Below are 21,346 nucleotides of genomic sequence, written 5' to 3'. Positions count from 1 at the left end.
GTTTCCTCACTAACCGGGAGCTTCCCAAGGGCCAGGACTGGGGTCTCTCTGGCTCCTTTCTGTCCCCAAAGCTGGCACTGAGTGCTCACTGCCTGTGAGGTGCTGGCTCCGCCCCGGCAGGTGACACGGCTTGCATGAACAGGGCAGACAAGGGGGTCCCGCCATTTGTCTGATTTGAACACAGGAACCCCACCTGCTCTCAGTTCACAGGTCCGGGACGCCGGGAAGTCCCCTCCCCTAAATCCAGCCCCCAGCCAGCTTGCCCCAGAGACCTCACTCCTGCCTTCTCCCAGCCCTATAAACCAGGGGAGGTGGGGGGCTGCCTGGGTGGCTCAGTCGGTTAAGTGTCCGACTGCAGCTCAGCTCATGATCTCATGGTTTGTGGGCTGGAGCCCTGCATCGGGCTCTCTGCTGATGGCTGGGAGCCTGGAGCCTGCCTCTGATCCTGTGTCTCCCTCTCTCTGCCCCTCCCCAGCTCTCACACTCGCGCGTCCTCACCAGTGCCTCCGACCCCCACCCCCTGCCCTGTCCCACCTCATGGAGACCCCAGGATGGGCCTGGCTCCCTTCGGGGGCTCTCAGCCATCCCCAGTGAGCGCTGTCGGTGGGCAGAGCCCCTGGGGAGCCTTTCTCTCCCAACCTGTCGCTTCTCGTGACCCACAGACGGCCCGGACTCCGGCGCTCGCTACCCCAGCTCCCCAGGCCTCGAGGGCTGGCGAGGCTGTGGTGGGGCTGCTGGCCCACCTGGCCCCCCGGCTGTCTGTCGACTGTCACTTACAGATGGGCTCCATCTCTGTCTGTCCACTCGCTGGCGGAGCCTCCTGTTCCCGCAGCTGCTCCCCCTCCCTCACCCCCTCCTCCCTGCAGACAGCTTGGCTGGGCTGTGGGTGTGAATTTCCACCGGGAGGGAGGGCCTGTTCCTTCTGGCGCGGAAGCAGAGCCTGGGGAGGGGGGTGTGGGAGCGGGGAAGCTGGTGGGGGAGGACTGGGAGGGTGGGAGAGGCTGTGCCTCTGGGAAGGCATCCAGGCCTGGATGGCCCAGAAGACTGACAGTAAAGCAGGCTCTGGTCCCAACTGCCCTGGCCCCATTTGGGGGGATGTGGTCAGAGTAACCTCCTGCAGTCCCTTTCCTCTTCTTCCTGTCTTAATACACTCTCCTGCCAGCAAAGACAAACTGGTCCCATTTTGTGGATAGGAAGCCTGAGGCCCAGAGGACTAATGAGGTATCTTGGGAGACACTGTCACTCATGTGAGTTCCCTGAATGCCATGCCCATGTGGCTGCCAGCGGGAGCTGGTGTGGCCTCTGTCCCTGCCTGCCCCCAGCAGTCCATAGAAACAAGAGCACATCCACAGTCACGAGCCAGGCCTGGTGCTAAGAACTATATCCAGAGGGAGGCTGAGCCCCGCCAGTGCCCTCTGTACAGAGGGGAAACTGAGGCAGTGCAGAGGAACAGGGGACACACCTGGCGCTTCACCCCAACAGCCCTAGATATTTACTGCCTGTCCGACGTGCCAGGTCCTGGGGAACAGAAGAGGGACGAGGCTCCTGCCTCCACAGAGCTCACTGGCTGGTGGGGACAGAAAATGGGCAGAAGCCGTATTGCAGGGAATGTCATATGGTGCTCTGTGCTGGGAAAGGACACAGGTGAGATGTTCCCTAGCTCCTCCCCCGTGTAGGATGGGGACAGGCAGACCCTGAGCTGCCCGCTCCCACCCCAGCTCCACTGTGCCTGCCCCCCCTGGCCTATGTGAAGAGCCCGTCTCCTGTGGTTCCTGCTAATGAAGGGCAGTTCCACCCACCCAGAAACTGGTCTCTCCTTCCAGCTGGTATTTAAAGAAGTGTCTCTGAGTTTGATGATGGCTTTGTTGTTCCCATTCCTGTCTTCCACCCACCCTACGGCGTCCCTCTCAAGGGAAAACAGCGGCAAAGCCGCCGGCGGCTCCTCGCCCGTTCTGGCCCCAGAGGAGTGTCTCGTCCAGGCTGGGCTCCATGCCAGGCCCCGTGCTGGGCACGGTGGATTCAAGGACCACTGAGGCCCGAGACTACTCTCGGGACACACTGGGTTGGCTGTGATGAGGGTCGACTTCTGGAGCAGGCTGGGGAAGCAGGGAAGGCTTCCTGGAGGAGGCAATTAGCAGCCCAGAATAGGAAGGAAATGACAGATGGGAGAAATCCAACCGTGAAGGGGAGGAGTGGAAGAAGGAAGGTAGTGGCTGGAGGAGAAAGGGAGGTTCGGGGGGTGATTTTTATAAGAGATCCTACAACGTCCTTAAAAGCTGATGGGAAAGTACCACTTGAGGCACGTCAAAAAGACAGGATGAGTGACAAAGATAAGACTCATCAAGGTAGGAGGGGGCTGGCGGGGCAGAGGCCCAGAGCAAGAAAGTTCATAGGTTAGGCGGCCAGATGGAGGGAGATTTCTGTCTTCTCTGAGAAGTGAGACCTGAGGCCATTTCTCTCTCCAGGGAGCGCTCACCCATTTAAAAGATGGAACCGAGGCCCAGGAAGGTTCCCCGGCCTGCCCTGGTGTGTAGAGCAGCCGGACCCACTCTGGGCAAAGATGGGACGAAAGGGGTGAGGGCCCCGAGGCCACCCTCAGGACAGTCAGCACCCACCGTGTGGATACCTGCTGGAGAAGGCCACCTTGGATTTACAGGGTAGCGTGTTTCGGAAGAACGCCGATCAGGCCGGCTGCCTAGCGCACTCAGTCTCCGGGGGGAGGCGGCCGCTGCCTTCCTTTGGAAACTTGTTAATATTCCCCGCTGTCAGGCAGTCCTTCCTCTCTCCTATCACGGTTGAGCCGACTCTCTCTGAAAGGCCCAGCCATCCTGGAGCAGGCTGTTATCTGTCCTCTGGTCCCGGGGAGGCCCTCCTCACCCCTGCGGCCTCTGCCGGGCACACGAAGGGCAGGAGTGTGTTTAAGGCCTCATCCTCTCCGGGACGCCAGTGGGTCCCCGTCTCATAAAGACGTCTCCGGGAACCTGAGGGCCTCCTCCTGCGGGTCCTCTCTGAGCTGAATCTTTCCCCCTGGCTCTGATTAGCACCCAGCTTCTCTCCCTGCCCGGTGGGAGAAGCCTGGGACCAGGCCACTCACAGGCCGGGCCTCCCTTTCCGTACTGGGCTGGAGACTCGAGTCAGTGGCATCACCCCACATGGCATTCAGCACGATGCCCTAGCATTAGGAAATACCTAGTAAAGAAACTGACGCCAGGCCACAGAGGTCGCGGGCAGGAGGGCATGGATGGAACCCAGGACGTGGCCTTGCATTTGAGCCCAGCTGCTAGTTCCGGGTGGGCCCCGAACAGACCGATTCCCGTCTCCAAGTCTCCTTCCCCATCTGCCCTGGAGCAGGTGGCTGGGCAGAGCCAAGGAGCCCTGGGGTCCTGCTTTTACGGGGGACACAGACACCCTGGCCCAGCCCGACCCAGCACCTCGGCACCCTAGGACCGTAGGCTTGGCCTGGCAGCCGCCTCTAAATCCCAACCTGCAGGAAACCATGGGCTGCAACAGCCCCATTTGCAGAGCCCGGCCTGGTTAATCTGCTTCATTAAAGGCACTAATTAATTGGCTTAATTAAAAGGGTAACCTGGAAGCCAGCAGAACTACCTCCTAACGAGGCACGAGGCTATGCGGAGGCAGCCCTGGAGCCGAAGAGGGGAGCCCCCTGCCTGCCCCCAGCGTGCCCATCCAAGGGCCGGGAGCCCAGCCCCTGGCTCGGGGCAGCCCCTAGCCTACACCGTCCCGGTGACTGCTGACCCTTCCCCGGGCCCACACCCCCCTCAGTCAGGCTCTGCGCGCTGGGGGGAATCGGAAGTCCTGCATTCACATGCACCGCTTGGCTGCAGTTAAAAGCCCAGAATGTAAGCAGCCATAATTAGACCAAGCACAGGCAGGTTGCAGCAGATAAAGGTTAACAGGCCAGGAGGGAGGGATGGCATAGTAAAGAGGCCGAGCCTGGCCACGCTGCGCCTGTCCCACAGGGAGCTGGGTGGGCTCCAGCGGGGGCACTGCCGGCCCCGTGGCGGAACACCACGTGGGCAAGGAGCCCCTGAACCACGAGCTTCCATGATCACGAAGCACTAGCATCAGGAGAAGAGGGCTTTAAATCCCAACTCCACCTCTAGAGGCTGAGTGGCTGTGGCAAGACCTCTTTGAGCTCTGTTCCTCATTTGGAAAACGCCTGCTAGGGGTGCCCGGCAGCTTCCCTTCCCAGGCAGGCCCGCCCCCGGCTTAGCAGAAGAGAGTGCTGGGATCGATTAGCCATGTCTGCCCAGGGCATCGCATAAGAAGAGGAGGCTTGTGTGCCGCTCTGGTCCCGCCCATACTGCCAGCTTCCGAAGAGGCTAAGTCTCCATGTCCAGGTTTCCAGTCGTCCCCACGGCAAGAGGAAACTAATTCCCGAAACTCGTCCCCTCTCTGCAAGGCCTCACAGCTCACAAAGGTGTTCTTCCAGACAGTATTCATTTGAGCATCCCTGCTTTAGAACTGACGCTCCGGGCGGCTTGTTGTGTCAAGGAAGATTTTTGCTCTGCTGTGGGGACCCTGCCCTCCTCCACCCCACACATTCCCCGGGCCACCAGCCACGCTCATGAGCAGCCCCCACCTTTGAGCTGGACAACCTCTCACTGAGCAGGAAAGTCATAACCAATGTAACACGGGGCCCAGGGACCAAGTAGCCTCAGAACGTTCATTCACGGCCCCTCTCAAAACCCCAAGAGAGGAAAGACAGGACCTCAGAATGGGTTGAGGGTGGTCTCTCCAGCATCCAAAGGAGCCCAGTTAGGCCCTGGTGTCCTTTAGGGACAGGTTGGGGGGGTGGTGGTGGTGAGACCAGGTGCCGTGGGCACCGAACGGTTCAGGATATAAAAGCGTTCGAGAGTGGGAGGGAGCCCCTGAGGGTCCCGAGCCCCAGCCCAGCCCGTATGATGGGTAAGGCCTCGGGGCAGCGCAGCCAGCCCAGCCTGGTGGACACACAGCTGTCAGCCCTCTCCCACACTGAAACTGCGCTGGTGGCGGCTGTCAGACCGGACAGATTTAGTCTCCACGCAAACAGCTGTTAGCCTGCTCACCGACGGCCCTGCCGCCGCCTGGGAGCCAGGAGCAAGGTTCCAGCGAGGGTACCCCCGCCCTGCAATCATGAGACTCAATCAGCACTGGGCCCTGGGGAGGGAGGGGCTGCCACACGGCTGTCACCACCTACAGTGTCAGGCCAAGCCGCCAGAGTCCCCTATAAGCACATCCCATCCCCCCAGCGCCTCCCAGGCTCGCAGACCCAAGAACCCGCCCCCTCACCCACTCGGGTGCCCTGAGGGCTGTCAGTGCTGGTGTCTGCCCAGAACGGCTTCCCCCAGAGGGACCGGCCCCTTCCCTCCTCTGACTGCGCATTCACGGGGGACCAACTTCTGCCCCCATCATCCTGTTCTCGGCACCCCTGGCCCCATGTTACAGATGAGGAGACTGAGGTCTACAGAAGCGGCCAGGTGAGTGGCCAGGGGGACTAGAACCTAGGGCTCCTGGAACATGGCATCCATGGAGTCAACTCCCCGCAGCTGGGTGGGCACAGACCAAACCCCCAGAGCTCATGATGGCGGGGCATCACACCGTCCCACCCCCAGGCAAGGCTGGGTGAAGAGAACTTAGGACGAGGACAGAGGGGACAGACAAGGCCGCCTACAACAAGAAGGCCCTAGAGGTTGGACAAGAGCAAGGCAGGGAGTATGGGAGGCCTGGCTCAGGCAACGGGCCTAAGGGTAGTGGCCTCGGCACTCAGGGCCCTTCGCTTCCCCCTCGGACCCCAGAGCCAACAAGCCGTCTGCACGCCAAGCCACCGCCCTGCCCTCGGCCCCATCCAAGCTTCCCCTGGGCCACGGAAACCTGCCCATCTTTCTCCATTGGAATCCTCAGGTGTGGGGTGGGGGCCCAACCACCTAGAAGCCAGCGCAGCGCGGCCCGGGAAGGAATGTGCTCAGAAAATGTCATTGGCCAGGAGATGCTGACCAGTGTGGCTCTCACTCCGCCAGGCAGCCCGGTGAGGGGGGCTGTGCTTGCCAGGTAACCCCTGGGAGCCGGAGCGGGGTGGGCGCGGTGCAGGCATGGTTGGGTCCGCATGATCCAGAAAAATAGAGCCGGGACCAGAGTCCTGGCAGTCAGGCCCTTCACAGGGTCCTACTGAGGGCCGCACAAGGCTCTGCCCACAGGACAGCGGACACACACCCTCCCCCCCCCCCCCCCCCGCCACCCCGCCAAAGCCCCTTGGCAGCAGGCAGGCAGCGTGGCTCGCCTTGCCCAGCTGCCCTGGGGCAGAGGCCCATTTCTAGAAGGGCAAGTCGGGACGGCACTGGACTCTCAAGCCCTGGGACCGAGCCCTTGGGGCTCCTTGGAGAGCTGCTGGAAACCTCCAGGTCTCCGTCCGTCCTGCCGAAATGAGGCAACCAGCAGCCCCCCTCCCCCCACCCTGCTCCATGCCCCGGGCTGGCGTGAGGGTCCAGGGAGGGAACTGTCAAGGTTGAGGAGTGGCTGGGAGCCTGGCACCTGGCTTCCCTTCAGGGGTCACCTGTGCCCTGGACAGGAGGCACTGCGGCACAAGGGCCCGAGGGAGGGCCTGATTTCCTGTCCGCGGGAGAGGACCCAAGGGAAAAACAGATGATCACCCTCATCATTTCACCAGGCCGCTTGTTATGAATATTAATAGCATTAATTATTTCTAATCCGGCATCCAGGCCTGGGCTGGCCAGGAGCGATCCCCGGGGCCACCGGGCTCTGAGGGAGGCTTGACCTCCTCCCCGGGGGCTGTGGGGTCTGGGTCTGGGACAGATCCTTTCAAGGGCAGAGCTGGGGGTGTGGGGCCGGGCCCCAGCAGTAAGGGGATCTACAGACAGGACTTCATCCGTGCGTCTCCTAGGAAGGGGCTGCCCAGGGATGGGCACCCATTTTGCAGATGGAGAAATGGATCCCGCTCAGGATCCAGGCCCAGCAGCAGGATGTCGCTGGTTTGCGCCTGCCCTGCAGAAGGTCACTGAGCTGTCTGGCCCCAGCCCAAACCCCCGTCCCTCCCTCAGCAAGCACCTCTGACCCTGAGCGGTAAGGATGTCTGTGCCAGGGGTCAAGGGCCTGTGGGGGAGGGGAGGGCTGGTCAAAGCAGCTGAGCTACAAGACCGAGACTGCTCAAGGAGTCTGACCTCAGGGATGCATGCCTCACTTTCCTCGTTTGTACCCACAGGGACAACAATGGGACCCCTTTGAGAGGGTCCTTGCAGGCATTAGTTATTCATGCAGATAAATGCTTAGTACCAGGCCTATCATACAGCAGGAGCTCAGTTTGGGTTATCCCCCGTCCCCATCCCAGACCGGTAGGTGGTTTCCTAGTGAGCAGCGCAGCCGGCAGGCCCACGCGCAGTCCCCTCGGCCGTGGGACTCGGGCCAGTTCCCTTTCCCCTCTGTGTGCCTCAGATTCCCCGACTGGACGGTGGGGGGTGCAACACCGTGGTCTCTGAGGCTCCTTCCAGGAGTGACTGTCGGAAGGGGAGGCTCAGCCTCTCTTCCTGGGGCTCCATCACCTCCTCCCTTGTCTCCCACCGTGGGACCTCGTGCCTCACCCCCAAGTGCGGCCAAGCAGTCCACCTGCCCCGAAGGGTAAAGACCAGGTAAAGGCCAGTCGTGGTTATTTAGGTACCCGGCAGGGAAGGAGGCGGTACCGGGTGCTTACGAACAAACAGGCTCTGGAGTGGGACCCAGTCCCCTTATGTCTTAACCTCACAGAGCCTCAGTTTCCTCATCTGTACAATGGGGTAAATAACTGTCCCCAACTTGCAGGGCTGCATCGGGGCATCAGTGAGATAATACGTGCAAATGCCTATCGGTGCCCGCGTAAGTTCCACCAGTGACAGCAGCCCTTGTGGCTGTTATCGTGTTTAAGTTTTTTTTTTTTAAACGTTGACTTATTTTTGAGAGAGGGAGAGAGACAGAGCGCGAGTGGGGGAGGGGCAGAGAGAGAGAGGGAGACACGGAATCCGAAGCAGGCTCCGGGCTCCGAGCTGTCAGCACAGAGCCCGACGTGGGGCTCGAACTCACAGACCGCGAGATCATGACCCGAGCCGGAGTCGGACGCTTAACCGACTGAGCCACCCGGGCGCCCCACTATTATTGTGTTTATTACGAACCCTCCAGCTTCCACGCCCCCCTCCCCAAGCCCGACTCAGGCCAGGGCCCTGCCCCCTCCACGGAAGGAGCCGGGACCTGGGAGGGGTTCGTGGATCTTGGCAACACAGACCGCACCCATCCTCGGCCACCGTAGGGTCCAGGGCAAGCCCCTCCCCAGGGAGGTCCCCAGCCTCCTACAGACAAGAGCCTCTGTCCCGCCGACCCCGGGTCAGGGCAGGGGCAGTGCGCTGGCACAAAGGCTGGGCTCTGTCTGTGCCCGCAGCGGGGGCAGCTGCCCATGAAGGGCCCTCCTGCCACAATGAGGCCTTTGAGCAGCTGCCGGCGGGAGCCCAGCTCTCCTTGAAGGCCTGGCTCTCATAAGCCCTGTCTGTCTGCGAGGCCACCGGGCCAGGCAGGCAGCTGCTGTGGGGGCAGGGCCTGCACCCCCCCCTGCTGCTGGGCACACTGCCTCCCCAGCCTCTCAGCGGACGATCCCTGGCAGGTGGGGCCTCAGGGGGCAGGGCTTTTGCCCACATCCCTGCTCTGAAGTGACAGTTCCAGGCCTAGTGCATGGAAGAGCCCCTGTGTCCACCCAGGGCTCTCAGAAAGTCACTGCTCTGCCGGGCTGGGGCTCTGCCTCCCTGCTTCCCTCCCTCTCTTGGCCTCCGTTTCCTCATCTGTAAAACGGAACCTCCGAGCACATCCCACATCCCTACCCCCCAGTCCCTGGCATCTGTGAGAATCAAATAAGACCCGTGTTTAATGCTCTACTCAGTGCCAGGCAGGCGGCGAGGGCCCAGGGAGTGCCAGCCGGATCACTGCCCCATCACTGCTCCTACCTGGGACCTGCTTGATCCCCAGCTCGGCCTCGGACTCGTGGGATAACTGTGGCCTGGTGACTGAACCTCCCTGAGTCTTGGGTTTCTCCTTTATCAAATGGGCTAATGCCCAGTTACAGGGTGGCTGTAAAGAGAAAGCCATTTATCAATGCGCCTCAGGCTCAGGAAACCTTGGTTGAATGAATTAATGAATCCCAGAAGCGGCACCTCGCAGGGGTCTGGGCAGGGGAAGGAGGAGGAATGATGGGGGTGGAGGTGGGGCAGATGTGTAAACTACAGTTACTTACAGGGTCCTACAGGAGGCTGGGGGGGGACGGGAGGCAGGAAGGGCTGGTTCCTCAGGTCAGTCAGGGAGGGCTTCATGAGGGAGGCAGCATTCACCCAATGTGGGAAGTGAGGGTGGCCCTCCCCACACAAGAACAGCAACGGTGTGAGGGTGTCTGCAGGGAGGGGGACCCCTGTTCTCTCTCTGGCCTTCCTCACCTTGGACGAGGGGAACTGGGAACTGAGGGGGAAGCCGGGTCTCCGTGGAGCCCCCAGTGGAGGCAGTAACATTGCTGAGAGAGGCTAGGGTTCAAATCCTAGCCCTGCTACGTAGAAGCTCTGTGACCGGGGCCCTCTGTGCCTCAGTTTCCTCATGTGGAAAAAGGAAATGATAACGGCCCCGCCGCACAGAGATGCTGGAAGGATTGGGACTCTGTCCATGAAGCACTCTGCACAAAGCAAGCACTCGGTAGACGGAAGCCAGTGTTGTTGCTGGCCAAGGCCACTTCCTGTTATGGTGTCCAGGGGTACAGGGACTTGTGTAGCCTCAGAGCTGGCCCACTCTGGCCATGGGGGGCCTCCCTGTCACCCCTTTCTGGCAACTGGCTCCCCCTCCCAGCCTGTAGACTCCAGGAGCCATCTCTCTCTCTCTCTCTCTCTCTCTCTCTCTCTCTCTCTCGACTCTGCACCCTCGGGACCCAGCAAGGTTGCCACTGCCCCCTACTCCTGCCAAAGTCAGGGCAGCAAGAGGCCTCAGCCGCACCCTTCCCCCCAAGTCCACGGCAGAATCTGGGGGTACCCCCGCCGCTGCAGGTCTGGGTCTAGGGTCTCGGATGCTCCAAAGCTCCACCAGCCCCCAGAGGACACGGCCTGCCCCCGCCCCCCGCGGCGCTCTCACAGAGCCTTGCACGCCGCCCCCACCTCCTGAACTGGGGAGGGACGGCGCACCCCCCGCTCGCGCTGCCCCGCGGAAGGGCCCATGCTGCCGAAAGCCGGCTGAGTAAATAATGACATTTCCTCCTCTCTCCTGTGCTCTTCGCCCCCTTTCCCTTCCACAAATAAATTATCAACATGCCCAGGTCCCGGCGGAGCGGAGCATATCGCGGGGAACAATGAAAAAGCTTTTAATAGGATTCCAGGAGCTGCAGCCACTCGCTCGCGGGCCCTAATGGAGATTGCTCGGTGACCGCGGGCCGCCCGCGCCCTCCTGGGCCCCCCGCACAGGCCCGGCTCCTCCCGGGGGCACCGGAGGCTTCGAGGCCCAGCTGGGCCACCCGCTGACGTCACGGGCCGGGCGTCTGGGCCCGGAGAGGAGCGCTGGGCGGCGGAGGGACGAAGCCCGCGCCCGCCGCCCAGACTGCTCCCCCAGGCCTGTGGCCCCGCCCCCCCCCCCCCCCCGAGGCGGACCCCTCCAGGAAGCCCCCCCGGCCTGCCTCCCTCCGGGCTCAAATGGCACCTCTGCTGTGAGCCCTTCCCTGACTCCTCCTACCCCACGCGTGCTGAATGACGTCACGTGTCAGCAAGGCCGGCAGGTGTCTGCACACAGTGGGGCCCCGGGGAACGCAGGCTGAGCGCGGGGGGGCGGGGTGGGGGGCGCTCCAGGAGGCCTAGGCTCTGAGGCCAGAGGGGACTGGAGCTGTGCAGGTCCCCAGCTCCGGGAGGGGCTGGGTCCAGGGAGCAGCACGACAAGAGACAAAACTCAGGCCCCGGAGACCGCGGGGTTCCCTGCCCCGTCTCTGCGCCTCAGTTTCCCGTCTGCGACAGCATGTGTCAGGGCCCGGATGGAGCCGGGCCACATCTGCCTCAATGGCTGCCCTTCCTCCGTGTGACCTTGGCCAAGTCGCTTCACCTGCGTCTCCGTTTCCTAGGGAAGAAAATCGGGATCATTCTGGAGCCTACCTCAGAGGTTTGTGGCGGGGATTAATCCGGTTAACACCACCGGCACGTAGCAAGCGCAATCTGTGTCAGCTACGGCTGGTACAATGGCGGCCATCTGCCCCAGGGTCACGTGTTGGGGGCCTCACAGGGTAAGACGCCGTGTCCTCGCCGTGCGACCTTGGTCCGGTCGCTTTATCTGTCTGCGCCTGGTTTTCCTTCCGGAAAACAGCAGTGGTGAAGACTGGAGACCCTGCACAGGGAGAGTCCTTAGCATGGCTCCGTGACATGTAGCATAGACCATAAGCCCTCAATAACAGCAGCCGTCGTGGTCTCTCTGCTGCCCTCACGGGAGGCGTTGAGCCACCCTGGTCCCAAGCCTGGCTTCCACCCTGAGGCCTGGCACGCAGGAGGCGCCCAGTAAATACCCAAGGGCGTCCTGCCTGACCCCCTCCTAGAGGACCCATCCTGGGCAGAAGGTGACATTTGAGCCCCGACCTTTGTCGGAAAGGTGACATCGGAGCCCTCCCCAGTGAGGGGCCAGTCAGGAGCTGAGCAAATGCCCTGAGAGCCTTCCTGCCAGACAGGGCCGGGCGCCCCTGAGCGAGGGAGGCTGGCGTGTGCATCCCGTCCCAGGCCCTGAGCTCCTCGGAGCCCCCGGGGGCAGGGGCAGCATCCTCGCCCTGTACCTGGGGGAGCCTGTCCTATTTGCCAAAGTACACTAAGTCCTGACTCCTGCAAAGTCCTTCCATCTGTCATGTTTAGTCTCCACACTGACCCCGAAGTGCCCTCCATCATTCCATTTCACTGGCGTGGAGACTGAGGCACAGAAAAGCAAAGTAAGGTGTCCAGGGGCACCCAGCTGATAAGTAACCGAGGTGGGATTCAAACCCAGGACCACCAGACTCCAGAGCCCAGCACCTAGATTCCACACAGCCCAGCTGCCTCGTGGTGGATCCTGACCTCCTCCTGGCCTTGGACAAGGCATGTCTCCACTCTGTGCCTCAGTGTCCCTACTCTCAACAGTGGGAAGAAGACAAGCCAGGCAGAGCTTGTGGGGCAGAAGCCCCTGGAAGCTGGGGCCTAGCACTGCCCAGCCCCCTCGGTAGCCCAAGCCCGGTGGAGGGAGCAGGATCGGGGCGGGGGGTGGGGGTCTCAGGGCTCAGAGTCCCAGAGCCATGGTGTTGCTGGGCCCTTCGGAGCCTTGTGGCCCAACCCCTTGGCCATCAGTAGTGGAGAAACTGAGGCCCAGACAGCCCTATCGTGACTGGGAGGGTAGGGGAGAATGTGTGGTCGGTCTGTCTCCCTGGACAGGTGGGCAGTCTATAGGGGGGGTGCAGCCTCTGTGGGGACAGAAGGGCTCCTGAGACCCCTTCGGTCCTCCAAGGAGCCCCCTCTGTATCCTCTGGCCAGTGCTGAGCACTGGCCCAGCCCCCGCACTGGGCCGCTGGCTCCAAGCAAGTGGCCCTGCTGAATGCCCACCCGACTGCTCCGCTCCCCACCCCTGGGATCAGGGGTTAGGCTGAAGAGCCGACACCCTCCCCGTCTCCTCAGTCGGAGCAGAGCTGGGGAGGGGGCTATCGCTCCCCTTTGCACCCACGCCCTCCCCAGAGAGGGCCCTGGGGAAAACACACCGGCGACAGCCTTGTCTGGAGGACAGGAGGGGCAGGGGCTACAGAGGAAGGGGCCCGGGGTGGGGTATGGGAGCCACTCTCTTAGTTAGCGGCCGTGTCCTGGGGGTGGGGTGGGATGCGGGGTTCATCTGCCTCACGGCCCAGCTCCTGCCGATTCAGGGAAGGCGGGTTAGGGTTAGTGTGGGCCTGCGCGTGCAAGGATGCGAGTGCGTGCGAAATCTCGCGTCATCGAGAGGTGTGAGCACGACGCACATTTCTGTGTCCTGATGTGGCCCTGGCGGGACCGGGGCCGTGGAGGGCTCATCTGCGGCCAGCTCCAGGCCTGGCCCGCCTTGGGCAGCTTCTCTGAGTGAGTGAGACCCTCTGTGCCCCACTGAGTCTAAATCCCCCAGTCCCCCCACTCAGGGCAGGGGCGGCCCAGTCCAGGAGCCCCGTGGCAGACCGAATCCCACCCTGTACGTTAACTGGGACGGGCATCCTCGGGCCCATGGCAGACTCCCAGGATCCCAGGACTGGACTGGCCTGACAGCAGGCACCTGCCCTGAGCCAGAACCAGGCCCCTCAGGTCTGACCACAAAGGGGTGTGTTCAAATCAAGGTCATCCCAGGAAAGCCAGCAGACAGCTGCTGGGCAGGGTCTGTGGGGAACCTCGGTGGGCATTTGGTCCAGGACCCAGGAGGGCACGTGTTCCTTGAGGGCAGCTCAGTCCGGTGGATTTCTTCCCCCGGAGGCCCAGCTGGCAGGCCGGGCCCTCTGCTGCCACCATGCCAGCTCCTGAGGGGGTCACTCAGTCCTGGTTCATTCACCATTCACAAGTTCATTCACCCTGCACTACACTTAGCGCCCCCTATGCGCCCCATACCGGGTGCTGGGACGCACCAGTGAACGAGACGGAAGGACACAACCCCAACCCTCGACCATCCGTGCTGCACGCCGGGCCTCTGACCCCATCCCCCCAGCCCTGCCACCTCTCGGGACCAGCCAGCCAGGTGTCTCCCCCATGGCCGCCCCCCAGGTGGCCCAGGTGGCCCCCAGAGCCGCCTGAAAACTCAGCTCTCCCCTCTGCTGGCCGCACCTCCACCAGGCAGCCCTTGGCAGCCCGCCCCCAGGAAAAGCCCATCCGGGAGCCCGCGCCCAGCGGCATTTTTGAGGACATTTTCCCGGGCAGCATTTCCCAGTCTTCGCCAGGGGTGGGGAGTGGAGGGGCGATGGGGGAACGGGTGAGACCAGAGCAGTTTGCTTCTGTAGATAAATGCCGGCTCCTCTCCGAAGCCAGTCCCCCTTTCTCTTCTCTCTTCCTAGCTAGCACGCTCGCTCTTTTTTTTTTTTTTTTTTTTTTTTTTTACAGTTTGCTAAATCTGTTGTAATCTGGTGCCAACGATTAATTCAGGCAGAAGGAGGGAAAGGGGAGTGAAAAAAAAAAAAAAAAAATACTGCCACAGAGCTGCTTCTCCAGAGCAATGCAGGCAGGGACAGCCAGGGCGAGTGCCTCAGCGACCCCAGTTTTAATCCCAGTTTTTATTAAGTACAAAGCCATCCCCCAAACAGCCCTGCTGCTGCCTCCCTGCCAGCCAGTCCCCGGCAAGGCTGGGCAAGGCAAGCATAGCCTTGCGGCACCTGGGCGCTCCCCCACCCCTCCCCGCTGCCGGATGCCTGGGTCCTGCGCTCCGCCTGGGAGGCAGTGTCCCCTAGTGGTTAGCCGAGCCCCACACAGCCGGGGCCTGGCGCCTCCACTCCCTTCTCTCCCCAGCCTGCCCCTGCTCTGCCCAGCGCCCCATCCCTGTGCTGGGGCACATTCAGAGCCAGGCTAGGATTTCTAAAGAACCCCCTTCATCACTTAGAAGCCCTGAGTCTACAACAGGGGCCACCGTCCCATCACAAGCAAACCCAAATATTCTCCCTCCCCCGGGTCATGGGAGGCCGGATCAGCCTGCCCGTGCGGGGGGGGGGGGGGGGGGGGGGGATACACGGCTCTCAGGAACAGGGGCGCTGAGCCCCGGGCCCTGGAAGCGCACCCTTGTGGGGGTTCACCCAGGAGGACTGGTAGATAGGCCTTAAGGCAGGCTCAGGTGCGCTGAGATGGACAGGCCAGCGGAGACCCAGGGAGGCAGACCACTGCCCAGATGCCCGTGGACGATGCATGCCCCCGGTGCCCCCCCCCCCACTCCCAACTGTACACTCCCTGAGAGCAAGACTCTTTGTTTCCTTCTTTTTTCCCAGAGCCCAGCACTGTGCTTGGCCCATAACTGGTGCTCAACACCTAAACGAACGAACGAATGAATGAATGAACAAATGAAAAGGAAGGGAAGGAGGGAGAGGGGGAAAGACAGAAGAGCCAGGGAGACAGGGGTGCCGGCTCCTTGCCCCCACCCACCCCAGCAATGCCTGTGTCCCACCCCTCACCCCCCCTCCCATCCCCACAGTCACCGGCCCCAGCTCCCTGGGGCGGAAGGCAGCACAGGGAAGCCCACGGGGGGAGCTCAAAACCCAGGGCTGTGGCGAATCTAGCAAACAACGTCCACAGGCGAATCGAGGCCCCCAAATGCTGACATCATCTGCAGAGCCGCTGACCCCGGGGAGCAGCTGGGCTCTGGGGGCCCGCGGGCGGCGGTAAACAGGCATCCACCCGCCTCTCAGGCAAACACAGGCCTGCACAGACGCAGCCCCTCTCTGTGGAACTTTCTCTGCTCCAGCTGCTGCTAGAGAATGCCAGGCTGGCCGGTGGGGGCAGGCAGAGCATGGCAGGGGCACCCTGGGGTCACACTTTCCTTCCCCCCCACACCTCCCCCCACCCCCGTCTCCTCCCGCCATCCGGCCTGCTCCCCACCACCCTGGCCTTCTCAGGATGACAGCCCCAAGGTAGAAGCCAGAGCAGGCCTGAACTTTGTCTCGGGGAGAACAGCCCAGGGTCTGGGGAAGGGCGCAGTGCATCAAAGGTGCGAGCAGGCCTCAGGCCTTAACCAGCCCCGCCTTTCCACAGACCGGGCAGCCTCCCCTAATGGTCAGCACCCACCCACCCCCCCCCCACTGCAAGTGCTGGGGACCTCCAGCCACACCCACCCCCTTACCCCACTCCTGGTCCACACGCCTCATCCCACGAGGCCCTCAGCCTCACCCCTGTTCCTCCTGGACATAATCACTGCCACTCGGCATCAGGCAAGCCCTAGCACCCCTAGGCCGGCACCCCTAGCCGGCAAGTGGGTGAGTTCCCACCGGAAGTGGGCTTTGGTGGCTGGGGTGGGGGCCCAGTCAGTCTTTCCTGTTACCCCAAGGCCAAAAGAAGCCCTTCGCGAACCAAGGGTAGAGACCACAGGGGGCCACACTGCTAGGCAGAAACTCTGTGCTACGAGCCTCATCTGCTCACCTCTTAGCAATGCTCCCAAGATGGCTACTGTTAATATCCCACCTTACAGATGAGGAATACTGAGGCCCGACAAGATCCAGTCTAGGCCAACAGAAACCCTCCCGGGAACCACAAGGCCCTGAGACCCTTGAGCAAACGGGCTGGCCCAGCCAGCCCTACCGCACAGCCTCAGACGGGTCCTGTCTCTGCGATCAGGACACGGCCTCAGCCCTGACTCCAGGGGCAGGGAGGTGGCTGCCAACAGGTCCCCAGCCCCCAGAGGACACACAGTGGGGCTGTCCGCCCTGCCGGTTAGGGCATTCACTTGCCGACCACCACTCCTGAGCCATCTGCCTCTTTTCCCGGCCCAGGGCCTGCCAACATGCCCTGCCCCGCACCGGACTCCCGCCCTCCCTGCCTCTGCCCGATGCCTCTGTCCCAGCTGACGGGGCGGAGGGGGCTGTGCCCAGGCAACCCCCAAGGGCCTCATCGTCCCCTGCACTAGGGCGGCTGCCTCTCGGCAACTGCCACTGTGCGAGGCCTCTGTGGACAGTCAGCTGGTTCCAGGCCTGCCTCTCTGTCCCTCGACAGCCTGTCTCAGGTCCTCCTGGAGCTCACGTCCATCTCTCAGCCAACCTGGAGGCGAGTACAGATACAACCCGCCCACCTTCTGTGCGTTGCCCCCACCCTGCTCTCCCGTACTCAGGGTGCCCGCCCCCATTCTCATAAAGTGGGACCAGCCACGGTATGCAGGCTAGGGAGCAGGGTCCCCAGAGGCTGCAGGCCTGGGGGCGCCCAGTGGGCGACACGGGCTCAGCCACCAGGCCCCAGTCCTATACGGAGCTGGGTCTGGCTCCCCCTAGGACCCAGCCAGTAGGTGACGCAATGGGGTGGCAGCACCCCTCCCCCACCACCTCCTTAGGAGCAAACTAGATGGACCTCCCAGGGGCTTTAGATAGGAGGCCTCAGAGGAGGCATGAGGGGGACCCAGGGAGGGCACCATTGCTGCTAACGAGGTCAGGGTCAGGCTGCAGTCCACCAAGAGCCCCCTGGAGGGGGGGTGGGGTGGGAATCTGACCCCCAGTCCCTCCGAGGCCTCTGCGGGTGCCGTCAGTCCTCAGGGACCCCCTGAGCCCAGGAGCAGGACATCTGTCCATCTCACCTCATTTTATAATGCAGTCTCGTTCCTCCCAGGCTCAGCCTCAGGAGGAGCGGACAGTTGACCCCATTTCACCAACAAGAGAAACTGAGTCTCACAGAGGTAGAGAGACTTTCGACCAGTGGGTAGTAAAGCAAGGACGCACAGACCGTGCGTCCCTCTAGAGGAAGTCACCGTGGGAGGCAGCAGCCCCGGGGTGTTCCTGGCTGGAACTCATGCTGGGGAGGCTTCCTACGGAAGGGTCCAGTCTGTGTGTTTCCGCGAGATCAGGGGGCCAGGGGCGCACAGGTATCTCGCCCGGACACACACGCCTCCCCTACTCTCAAGCCTGCCCACGGCTGGCCCTTCAGCCGGGATGCGACAGCCCCTTGGCTCCTCCTGCCCCTCAAAACTACCAGGGCCGCTTCACTGCCCACCCAGCTGGGCAGCGTCCCCTCCCGGGCACTGGCCCTGGCAGCTCAGGCCGTTTCCATTTTAAACCTCCGAGGAAGCCCTGAACGGTCGCCCACGGAGTCGGCACCAGCTGACAGGTGATGTTTGCGCCTCTCCTCCCGGAGCTGGCAGGGAGAGATGTAGTTGGCTTTCACTCCAGAAACCTGAGCCTGGAGCCCCTGAGTGTGGCCACCTTCTCCGCGGCTGCTGGGCAAAGAGAAGCATGCCCCAACCCACATCCCTCTGCCGGTGGCAACCTGCATCCTGTGGGGGCTCTGTGCCCCCACACGGGCAGCCCTCTCCCCAATTCCTAAGCCACCTGGAGTGGGAGACAGGAGGGGCTGAGGATGCAGGGGCCAGGGTGGGGCAGGGCAGGGGAGGGAAGGACCGGGCCACCCCCACCCTCTGCCCCCAGCCTCAGCTTTATTCATTCACATCAGGGCTCTGGCTCCGACCACCACCGCAGGGGCCTGGCATACCTCAGCTGGGCTGTATTCTCTTAAAACCACACACCCTAGAGAGCCCCACAGCTCACGGGCTTGGGAAGCCTGGGGCAGCCCCCTGATGTCCCAGCTTCACAACTTTCTCCACCTAGGACAGCCCTGATCCGCCCCGTTCCCTGCAGCTGGGCAATAACGTTTCCCACCTTCTGCCCCTGGGCCTCCAGCCCCGGAGAGGAGGGGCCGCGCCCGACATCCTGCTCGGTTGGGGGGCACCCCTCTGCCCCCACCCCCCCCCTGCCTCTAGCCCGGGTGCCCCACCGTTCCATCGGCCAGGTGCACCGCCCAGGCCCCTGGCCCCACACAGGGCTGACAGTCCACAGCGTGCATAGGGAGGGAAGTTGGAGGCTGCCTATGCCCCCCTTGAAGTCGTTTTAAAAATAAAACCTCGCTCCAACCGTGACTCACGCGGCTGGTGGGAACGGGAGCGAGGCGCCCGGGCCGGCCGGCTGCCTCTCTCCGCGCGCCCCAAGCCCTCCGGTTCCTGGGTGCCGGGCCAGGGCCAGAACCGGCCAGCCCAGCCCGGCGCCCCCCCCCCACCACCCCGCGAGCCGGGCCGCCTCCCTGGGGGCGCAGCGAGGGCTCGGGCGGGGGCTCGGATCAAGCCCCCGCCCTTTCCAGCCTCTGCTCGGGAGAGTGGAGCCGCCGGCCGCGCACCCCGCTCCTCCCCGCGGCGGGGCCAAGCGCCGCCGGCGCTCGGCTGTCGACTCGGGGGCTACCCCCCCCACCCCAAATCCCAAAGGCTGCGCGGCCCCCGCGGCGCCCGGGCAAAGCGGGGTGGCCCGAGCCCGCAGCGCCTCCGCGCACTCCCGGCCCCCGCCCCGCTGGCCCCGGCGCCCCGTCCCGCACGCGCGGACCCCGGCCCCCGCCCCACGCATCCTTCCTTACCTGCGCAGCGGCCGGGGAGGCGGGTCTCCTCGGGAAACTTTGCGGCGACGGCTGGAGCCTCAGGGGTTATTCCAAGGAGCGGGCGGGAACCGGAGCCGGAGGGCGCGCAGCGGGGCTCGGGAGAGGAGCCCCCGGCGCGCGGCGGAGCGCGGTGGCGGGCCCGGGGCGGGGGGCGCGCGGCGGCGCATCTGCCCAGCTCGGGCGCCCGGCGGAGCCGCGGGGGGCGTGCGCGAGGTGCGCCCGGCGGCCGGGGTGCGTGTGCCCGGGTGGGTGCGCTCGGCGGGGCGAGGGCCGGCGGCCGTGCTTGCGCGAGTGACGGCGGCGAGCAGGGCGCGGGGGACTAGGCTGTGCGGCCGCCTCTCCCCTCGCGGCGGCGGCGGCGGCGGCGGCGGCGGCGGCGGGGGCCGTGCGTGCAGGCGCGGAGCGGGGAGGGAGGGGAGGAGGGGGGAAGGCAGCAGGCGGGGGGGGGGGGGAGGGCGGGGAGGAGGCGACGGGGGCGGGGGCGCCGCGCTGCGCACTGGCCAGCGGGACCCGGCGCGGGAGGCTACGCCGCCGCGCGGGGACTCGGGCCCAGCCCGGGAGAAAGGGCCGCCGCGTCCTCCTCCCCTGCCCTCGGCTAAATGGCTGGGGGCGGGGAGTGGGGGTGGGTGGGAGGAGGTTGGGGAGCTAGCCCACCCGGGGCGAGGAGGGAGGTTTCCAAGACCAGCCTCCAGCTCCGGGGAAGGGCGGGGGGGGGGGAGAAAGGGGTACTCCCTCACGCGCCGCCTCCCCTGACACCCCTCCTCCCTGCACCCACTCATTCATCCATGGTTCCAACCATCCATCCATCCATCCATTCATTCATTCATTCATTCATCTGTCGTGCATTCATTCACAAACAGGTACCTGCCTGCTGGCTATTCTTCATACCGAGGTATCCGCTTCCTCCCTGCCTGGTGCCCCTTCCCCACGGGGACCCCCTCACTTGCCTTCTCTAAACACCTGGTCCTTCCCCCGTGGGGTGCTCCACCCAGCTGCCTAAGTGGGGCAATGCCCCAGTGTGATCCCAGCCCCGCCCTTCCCCTCCCCTGGCCATTTGTGACCTTGAGCAAGTTCCTTAACCTCCCCAAGCCTCGGTGTCCTCTGTTGTAAAATGGGGGCATTAACAGCCTACCTCCGAGAGGTTCTGTGAGGCTTGAAGGAGACCTGGAATGGGAAGGTGAGGAGGACAGTGCCTGGCACTCGTTAGGGACTCAGGAAATGTCTGCACCTGTTGTGTGTGGAGTCTGGTGGGCGGGTGTGGTGGACCAGACCTCCCGCCTCTTAGTCTGGAAAGTCCCGGGGCTCTTGGCATTCTGTAGGCTACTAAGGGACTCTGTCCACCCAGCCTCGGGCCTGGTCAGACCTTGTCCCCGAGCTCAGTCACCCTGTTCTGCTATCCACTTCCCTGGAGGGTTGCTCTGAGTGAGTCCCTGCCTCTGCCCAGACACCCCCTCCCCCAAGGCCCCACTGCTCGCATTTCCACACCGGGACTCCCCACAACCTGGCTGGGACCCCCTCCCCCCAAACCCATCACCCTGTCTCCCACCCAATTCCAGGCCTGCCCATCACACTCTTTTCTTTGCTGTCCTTCAAGGACTAGTCAGGCCACCCCTCCTCTGGGATGGCCTCCCAGATTCTCCCTGGGGGAAGATCTCTGTAAGAGATCGAGCCCTTCTCTCCCTCCTCCCCCACCCCCCTCCCACCCCGCCTCCTATGCTCTCCCATCCCTCTTGCCCCCAGCCCAGGAGCAGACGGAGGCCTTGCCTGAGACCACCACTTCTGTTCTCAGGTGGGCATCCCTGCCTCTGCCCTTCTGGCCTCTCCCTCCTCACCTCTCCCTTCTCATTTCCCTCCCCTTAACTCCCTCTCTTCTTTCTACTGCTTTCTACTCAATTCACCAAACAGCTATTTTTTTTTCTCCCAATTTTTATTTATTGCCCAAACAACATTAAACCAACAATAAAGGAAAGAAAAATCACCCACAATGCCACCGCCCTGTGGCGTCAACAGCCCTATTCCTCCGCTCCCTTCCAGGCTTGTCCATGCAGTCGGCTGTAATTTGTACAGAGCTGTGGTTTCCGTTCCGCCTCCCCAGACCCCCAGACGGACGGGGAGCCCTGGGGCGCCGTCATGCCTCCATCGAGGCGCTTAGCGTGTTGCTCAGGAATTATGTGCCGCGTCTTCCTCCTCTTCTGAACTAATTCCCTTTGTAGGAGGGACCCCTTACCACTCAGTGCCTCGGAGTGGAATGG

At 63.3% G+C, this 21,346-nt stretch overlaps 2 protein-coding genes across 3 annotated transcripts in view; one reads left to right on the top strand and one right to left on the bottom strand.

The window, feature by feature from the left end:
• FLRT1 (fibronectin leucine rich transmembrane protein 1) overlaps positions 1 to 19,468 on the bottom strand; it is a 74,799-nt gene extending 55,331 nt beyond the window's left edge. For both annotated transcript variants that reach the window (XM_045485699.1, XM_045485695.1), the window contains exon 1: positions 19,074 to 19,468. The gene's annotated coding sequence lies outside the window, so the exon portion shown is untranslated. The remainder of the gene's footprint in view (positions 1 to 19,073) is intronic.
• MACROD1 (mono-ADP ribosylhydrolase 1) overlaps positions 1 to 21,346 on the top strand; it is a 144,788-nt gene that overhangs the window by 93,845 nt on the left and 29,597 nt on the right.

Source organism: Leopardus geoffroyi, chromosome D1 (genome assembly GCF_018350155.1).
Source record: "Leopardus geoffroyi isolate Oge1 chromosome D1, O.geoffroyi_Oge1_pat1.0, whole genome shotgun sequence".
NCBI classification, from domain to species: Eukaryota; Metazoa; Chordata; class Mammalia; order Carnivora; family Felidae; genus Leopardus; species Leopardus geoffroyi.
Note: the sequence above shows the minus strand (reverse complement) of the source record. Positions and strands in the feature narration are given on the sequence as shown.